Source organism: Glycine max, chromosome 10, assembly GCF_000004515.6.
Source record: "Glycine max cultivar Williams 82 chromosome 10, Glycine_max_v4.0, whole genome shotgun sequence".
Taxonomy (NCBI): Eukaryota; Viridiplantae; Streptophyta; class Magnoliopsida; order Fabales; family Fabaceae; genus Glycine; species Glycine max.
In genome coordinates this window covers 18,907,768-18,916,594 of record NC_038246.2, presented here as the reverse complement: position 1 = coordinate 18,916,594, position 8,827 = coordinate 18,907,768, and the positions used below count along the sequence as shown (strand labels likewise).

The following is an 8,827-nucleotide window of genomic DNA, read 5'->3' as shown; positions in this document are numbered from 1 at the left end:
GGGTTCAGCCCTTCTGGTATTGAGGAATCACTCGAAATTAGTGAAAAAAATTGGTTTCGCAGAAAAAATCCAAGCCGAGGCGCTTCCGTAACGCTTCCGAGACGTTTTTGCAAGCAATTTCGAGGAGATTCTTCACCGTTCTTCGTCGTTCTTCGGTCTTCAACCAGTAAGTTCCTGAAATCAAATCTTTCAATTCATTCTATGCACCCATTGTGGTCCCTACTTGTTTTGTGTACTTTTACTTTTATTACGTTTACTTTCTGTACCACTTTTTAATGAGCTTTAATCGATCATTTAAGCCATTATCTCGCCTAATAACTGATAAAATGAATTTCAACCGATGATTTTTGTTGTAATCTCATTTAATCACCATTAAAATAAAATTCAACCGATCATTCACACAATGACCTCGGTTAAATCAAAAAGGGGCAAAATAATAATAAAATAATTAAAATATCTTTGAATAAAATAATAAAAAAAATCAATCGGACATTCTTCTTTGGAAGTTTCCTTGAATGAATTGACTAATAACCAAAGTGAAACTAAGGCTAAAATAAACTCATACATCAAGCTTTGTCCACAAAAATCACTTGAAACCGTTCTAAGGTCCAATGCCTTAAACGGTCCTCTTTGCTTTTATTGGTTAACATGGACCTTTCAAAAGCATAAAATCAACACATAACTTTACCACTTTTGCAAGAACTACGTAGGTGTGATTTCCTCATGGCAATTGAGGATATGTAGGAGCAAAATTCCCGCTTTTGTCAACCACCCCAAGAGATCGTTAATGGTCCAATGTCTTAACGTTTCTCTTCTTTCACCCCAAGAGATCGTTAATGGTCCAATGCCTTAACATTTCTCTCCTTTCACCCCAAGAGATCATTAATGGTCCAACGCCTTAACGTTTCTCTCCTTTCAAAACCAAGAGATCGTTAATGGTCCAACGCCTTAATGCTTCTCTCCTTTCCAAAAATCAAAAGATCGTTTAATGGTTCAACGCCATAAAAGACATTTGTTCGGCTAAAATATATCTTGCGAAAAAAGATAAAAACAACTTAACTAACGTTTAGTTCTGTAAGAACTACGTAGGTCTGATTTCCTCATCGCAATTGAGGATACGTAGGATCGAGGGAAACACCCTTGTCGACCACAAAAAGATAAAAAATACAAAAAGGCCCATAAAAAGCTAAAAAAACATAAAAAAGGGAAATATACATAATTTTGAAGTCATATTTGCACACTTGATTAAAGGCTGCCATCCCTTGTGACGGACGCGTGAGGTGCTAATACCTTCCCCGTGCGTAAAAACAACTCCCGAACCTTTCACGATTAAAGTTCGTGGACCATACCATTTTGGTTTTTCCGACGTTTTCCTCGAATAAACATTGGTGGCGACTCCACGCGCCTTCCTCCCTTAGAAGATGCACCCGTGAGCCCTCGCGTCTCCCTCCCGTCGAAGGGCAGGTTGTGACAAGAATTTTTCAAAGAAAAATCTTTTACCAAGAGTTTTACTCTCTGGTAATCGATTACCAGAAGCCAACATTCTTTTCAAACTGATTTACAAAGCTGTAATCGATTACCATAATCATGCAATCAATTACCAATGTTTTAAAACATTAGATTTCACATTTCAAGAGTCACAACTTGTGATAAAACATTTTCAAATCATTTCAAACTTGTGTAATTGATTACACAATACTTGTAATCGATACCAGTGTTTCTAAACATTTTGATTTTCAAATTTAAACATGAAGAGTTACATCTGTTGATGTGCAATCGATTACACTATAATGGTAATCGATTACCAGTGACTTATTTTGAAAAATAAATTACCAAAAGTCACAATTCTTAAAGTGACTTGTTTCTGAAGATTTTTTCAAAAGTCACAACCTTTAAGTGACTAGTTTTTAAAAGAGTCACAACTTTTAAAGTGACTAGTTTTTCAAAAGAGTCACAACTTTTAAAAAGTGACTAGTTTTGAAGAAATTGCCAAGAGTCACAAACTTTGACTTGAGTCATCAAGAGATTATAAATATGTGACCATGGCATGAATTTTAAAGAAACAACTTTCAGATTTCTTTCATTCATTCAAAGAATTCTTCTAAGAGTTTTTGGTCAAAACTTTCTTTATTCAAGAAAAGTTCATTGTCTAAAAACTTGTGTTATTCTTCTTCTTCATTCATTCTCTCCCTTGCCAGAAGAATTCAAAGGACTAACCGCCTGAGAATTCTTTTGATTCTTCCTTCTCCCTCTTGCCAAAAGATTTAAAGGACTAACCGCCTGACAATTCTTTTGATTCTTCCTCTTCCCTTTAAACAAAAGATTTCAAAGGACTAACCGCCTGAGATATCTTTTGTTTTCCCTTACAAAGATTCAAGGGACTAACCGCCTAAGAATTCTTTGTCTTAACACATTGGAGGGTACATCCTTTGTGGTACAAGTAGAGTGTACAACTACTTTTTTTAACACTGAGAACAAGAGAGGGTACATCTCTTGTGGATCAGTTCAAGTGGAGGGTAAATCCACTTGGTTGTTCAAAGAGAACAAGGGAGGGTACATCCCTTGTGCATCTTTGCTTGTAAAGGATTTTACAAGGTTATTGGAAATCTCAAGAACTGGTAGTTGCATGGGGACTAGATGTAGGCACGGGTTGTTGCCGAACCAGTATAAATCTTGTGTTTGTCTTCTTCTTCCCTACACTCTTTAGTTTTCCGCTGTGTACTTTTATTTCCACTTTACTTTTGTCTAAGTTATTGTTTTTGTTCTTTACTTCCTCATAACTTAGTTGTAAAGCCTAATTGAATCTAGTAATATTAAGAAGGATAATTTTTAATTAGTCAAGACACATTAATAATTAATTTAACCCCCCCTTCTTAATTATTCTGAGGCCACTAGATCCAACATCTTCTTCTTTCTTCTTCTTCTTTCTTTCTTCTCTCAATTCCTTCACTACTGAATGCTGGAACCCCTTAAAACACCCCTAGGACGCCTATTTGTAGGCAAAGGGTCACTTTGGGGCAGTTGCAGCTCGCCCAGGCGAGCTGGAACTTAGTGTTGAAGCAATGAGCTCGCTCAGGCTAGTTGGTTACTTCACCATGAAGCTATTTGGTGGCCCATGCGAGCCAAAGGCTATGATGAGGACAAGGCAAGGAATAAGGGCAAGGAACCTTTAGAAGGACTTGGAGGACCTATGGCAAGGGCTAGAACAAAGAAGGCCAAGGAAGCTCTTCAACAAGTGTTAACCATGCTATTTGAATTTAGGCCCAAGTTACAAGTTGAGAAGCTTCAGATTGTTAATTGCACCATGTTCCAAGAAGAGTAGAGGGTGGCACTTTTGTTGAGTGGTTTTATTAGCATTTTGTTAGTTGAAATAAAGGCCCAAACTTGTGTTAAAGTGGCTGTCAATTCTCTTGGGATTTCCACCACCTATGGGCTTGTTTTAATTTAAAGAAATGAAGGTTTAATAAGGTGAAAACTCTAGGATTGTGGCTGCCTCTTGGCTGACCAAGGAGTTGCACAATTTTCTATATGTTTATGTGTCTTAATTATAATTTTAATTAGGTATAATGACACCATCAATTGTTGTTATCAATTCTAGTTTTAATTAGGTTTAATGACACCATCAATTGCTGTTATCAATTCTAGTTTTAATTAGGTTTAATGACACCATCAATTGTTGTTATTGGTGATCATTTCACTTGTGTAACCAACTTGATGTCATTCCAATTTATAGGCTGCACATTTTCTAATAAAAAAATAGACCTTGAATTTGAGTTTTTAATCACCTTCTAAAGTATGAGAGTGAATCTCCTTAGTTACTTGAGTGATTCAAGAAATTGGTTTATCAAGGAACACCACCTTGTGTGTGACACCAATTCTGGAGGAGTGATTCTTCCAACCTCCTTCTTCATTCTCCCTCATTTTTCTAAACCTTCATTCTTTAATCCCACTTGAACACCATTGTTATCATCTTCATTTTCAATCCAAACACATTCAAACTTTGAACCAAATACCTTACATTCAACCCTCCATAAAATTGTCACTTTCTCTCTCATTCAATAAATTTCATAAAAAAAACCTTTGAAGATCAATCTTCAACCCTTGTGCAAATGGGTTTACATCAGGCTAGCCTGGGAGAGCTTGGGTCCAGGAAAACCAAGGAAAAGACCCTTTTGCCCCCTTTTTTGGATATTTTTCGCATTCTTGGTCAAAACACTGAATTACCATCTGTTTCGCACTGTAACTAGTGTTCAAGACCGTAAGTCGACTAGCAAGGACCAAAATATCAAAGAACGATAGTCTCTAGACGAAATTAAGGTATGATAGGGGGTAGGAGTACATCAGCTTTCCTACCATAAAATATAAAATGACTGAAAATTTTAAATCATTGTATTGTTCACTATCCCAAGAAGAACATAGTGAACTTTTCTATTCACGTCCCAATCATCTTGTATTAAGCTAAGAAGTGAAATCAAATTAATCTAACTAAAAATATTGATGTATATATAATTGAAATTTTTTTGTGTCGAGTAGATTGGAACTAGATATCAGTTCTTCCTTTCCACAATTTCAGGGATATCAAGATTGAAAACCACATTAGTGATTGTTGGCAGATTCTCAATCACTACAATACCTACAGGAAAACATTGATAAAACTTAAGATTTTCTTATACATAAAAGGAAAATATTATTGTGAAAGAGAACTAACCAAACAACATAGCATCATAAAGTTTGATCTTATCTTTGCGTATTGGATTACTAACATAGGAACAAATCCATCAGTGTTCTCAAAGAATCCCTTGACAATGTCGATACATTCATTAGATAAACTGCATTCAGTTGAACCCCTAAGTTTCACAAATTGTAGACAAAATAGTCAAAATGTAAGTAATAGAAACTGTAAAAACACATTAAAAATGGACAAAAAAGGTAAATTAGATTAAATAAGTGTTATCAATTATTTGCAAGAAAATTCACCGAACAGTTTCTCCATTTTTTACATAAGTTACTTCAGATGCCATTGCAGTTAGCAATCTCGCAACATCTAACATATAAGTCATGTTAAACATAGTATTTACAAAACCCTGTTAAATAAAAGAAAAAGATCTTAAACACTTTTAATGAAGCCTAACCTATTAGATTTGCATTCTTTTCAAGCTGACAATATCCTTAAGTGGCATTGAGGTAAGACCAATTGTTGTAGGTTTTTTCATCTTTGATAGATGTAATGACAAAATACCTTGTTAGAACCAATCTATATTTGTGGTTTGTGATTCAATCATCCGTACAATTATTGGCAACACTTTGAAACATATAGACCCCCTTACTTATATATCAAAACCAAGTAAGTAGTACACGATTTTTTTTACCCAATTATCCCTTTTAATTTTTTTATCTACCCAACTATCCCTCCCTCCAAATTATTAACATAACTATCCCCATTACTATTCACAGTTTGAATTCAGACCTTCCAGTCCCGAATTCACACTTTGTTTTCTTTTACTTTTTGTAGCCATTTAGAATTTGGGAACCCCAAACACAAATTCTGAACAGATATTTTTTCGTTTGAATTTAGCTTTTTGGGCACCCCCAATTTACTTTTAAGACCCCATATACTATTCACAATATGAATTCGGCCTTCTAGTCCCAAATTTACGCCTTATGTTTTTTACTTTATGCTGACCCCCGTTTAGAATAAGGTACCCCCAAACCCGAAATTCTAAACGAGATTTTTCGTTTGTTTTTCTTGATTTGATTATTTTTATTTTGTAAATTTTTTAATTTATTAGTAATGTATTTAATAATATAATTTTTAATATATAATGTAACTAATTAAATAATTGTAAGAATAATTATTAATAATTACTAATATTTTATAAAAAATAATTATGACAATGGACGATTAAATAATATTATGAGTAGACAAACACTAACAGAATAAATAATTAGCATTTATGATAATCTGTAAACACAAACAAGAACAACATAAGTTATTAAACATTTCAACAATTTAATGGGTACGTTGGCGACTTTGACTTCTCCCAATTAGTTGACCATTTGTTTTTGGAATGACCAATGGTTTTGCACAATGAACAACGCTTCGGTTGCCTCCTTTCTCTTTGGTCCATTTTAGTGTGAAAAAACAAGGAGTCTCCCATATACACACTGAAATGGACTAAAGAGAAAGGGGCCGGAGCTACTAAAGCATTGTTTATTGTGAAAAACCGTTGGTCATTCGAAGAACAAATGTCCAAATAGTTAGGGAAGTACAAGTCAAAGTTGCCAATATACTCATTAAATTGTTGTTAAAATGTTTAATAATTTATGTTGTTCTTGTTGGTGTCTATGGATTATCACAGATGCTAATTCTTTATTTTGTCGGTATTTGTATTTACTCAAAATATTATTTAGCCTTCCATTATCATAACATTTTTTAAAATATGAGTCATTATTAATAATTATTATTACAATTAGCTAATTAGTTACATTATATATTAAAAATTATATTGATTAATTATATTATTGAAATACAATAATTAAATGTATTCATAATTAATTAAAAAAATTACAAAATACAAACAATAATAAATAAACAAACAAAAAAAGTTTAGAATTCGGGTTTGGGGTATTGAATTCTAAATGGGAGCCAGCAAAAAGTAAAAAATGTGAATAGTAAAATGGGATCAGCAGAAAGCAAAAAAAAAAAACTCATTTAAAATTCGGGTTTAGGGTTCTTAAATTCTGAATGGAGGTATACAAAAAGTTAAAAAAAAAAAAAAAAAGGTGTGAATTCGAGACTGGGGGCTCAAATTCACACTAAGAATAGTAATAGGGATGGTTATGTTAATAATTTGGAAATAGGAATAGTTGGGTAGATAAAAAAAAATTAAAAGGGATAACTGGGTAAAAAAATCAGTAGTACACAAGCTTGTATCTTTGAACCCTGCTATACATATAACTATAGATACTTTTAGTTAAAAAAAATATCTTATCACGTGATTTTGAACATCATAGAAGGCTAGGATATTTAATGGGTTACTTTTGCATTTGACTTACTATCTTTTTTTCTTGTCAGCTATATATAATGGGATCAGGTATAAGTTATAACCACACCAACAACAGAATTACATTGTCATATTTACTTCCTAAACATTAAAAAAGGTTAAGAGTATTTATACAAGAATCGTTAGTAAACACCAGATAACCCAAGTAAAGCAATAAAGCAAAACAGTACCAAAGTACAAGACTAATTATCAAGCTACATCCAAGTACCTATTACATATTTCACAACATAATATAGCTTGCACGTGATTAGCTGACCAAAAGAGAGAAGTATTAGATTTATCACATACTATCTTAGTACCTTCATCTTCTATTCAATCATTTATTTTATAAGTTTAATTACATCCTTATAGCATGTATATCGTTAGACATGGAATAAAATGAGAAGTAACACCTGAATAGATAATATATAAAGTGTAAAATGAAACATTAATTGCAGTTAAACTTACCTCAGAGTCATACAACAGGAGTTGCAAACATGGGACTTATGTATGATCTTCCTTGTCTTGGGAAATCCACATTCTAATGATTTGTGCTTTCATTTCCCATGAATGTAAACCTAGATGAATCTTGCTTATTTTTTATTTGACCAAGTTGAGACCGAGCCATTCTTGTTCCAAGCAACAGAAGATGAAAACATGAAGTGAAAAAATAAATCAGAGAAAGGTGGAAAGAGGTGTAGGTGTTGCTAAATTAGAAATTCATGATCTTCATACAGTAGAAAGACATGGTCATGTTGAGAAGAAAATGGAAACCTGATGCTGGAAATGACACAGGATTGTAAACACGGCAGCAGAGGAAAAGGGGGGAAATGCAACCACAAGAAAAGTTGTCGTGTTGCCTTCGTGACAACTACTTTTTCCTAGAAGAGAAAGGGGGAGTATCAAAAAACAAAAAAGAGCTAATTATTTTAATTAGGAAAATGAGTACTGATATATGAATAGAGAAGCCACTTCTTCTAGTGCACTTAGGCGGGGAAAGCTATAGCTTTGCCAAAGTTGTATGGTAAAATTGGTGATTTTGATCCTCCTCATAAATTATTAACAAATAATTTTAATTAATTGAGTTATTAAGTTAATTATAAATTAATCAAAATTATAAATTATTAAAAAAATGAATTAAAAAAAATATTAATCCTAATTTTCCATAATAATGTGTTCCTCATCTTCTCTACAAATACCTTTTCTACTTCCACTACCATAGGTGCTTTTATTAATTTTTTTAATGATTAATAATTTATAATTAATTTAATATCTCTAATAATGACAATTATTAGTCAATAATTATTAGGGGACAAAAATCACAAATTTATAAAACTAAGAAACCAAATGTTACAACTAAAAATCAAGGGGACCAAAATCATGGATTTGAAAAATTAGGAGGAACAAAATGGCAATTAACCCTAAAAACAAAGATAAAATTGATTTAGAAGCAAAGATAAAATCATTGTTGTATAACATTATAAAAAATGTCAACCAAATTTATGAGCTAACAAAACAAAAAGAGAAAAGTAGAAAAAAATTAAATAAAAAAGATAAAAGCTAATAAAACATTATAAAAGCCTCAAATGCTGAGCAAGTTGGTTGTGCATCAGCTGAGAAAAAATTAAATTAAAAAATAGGTAGAAGTTACTTGAAATGAAGTGTGCAACACATTATTGTTTTCTTGAAATTCTCTGATTTTTTATAGTACCTTATCTGATTCTTAGCATCATTAAAGAACATTTACTTGAATGATTTTATTGAAGTAATCTTAATTTTTAAGA

The 8,827-nt window shown here is 32.5% G+C and overlaps 1 non-coding gene across 1 annotated transcript; it reads left to right on the top strand.

Moving 5' to 3' along the window:
- The first annotated feature begins 6,104 nt into the window (after positions 1 to 6,104).
- On the top strand, positions 6,105 to 6,194 carry MIR4394 (microRNA MIR4394). Its single transcript, NR_048729.1, has one exon. It is a non-coding gene; the product is annotated as a microRNA MIR4394 (primary transcript).
- Positions 6,195 to 8,827: the final 2,633 nt, after the last annotated feature.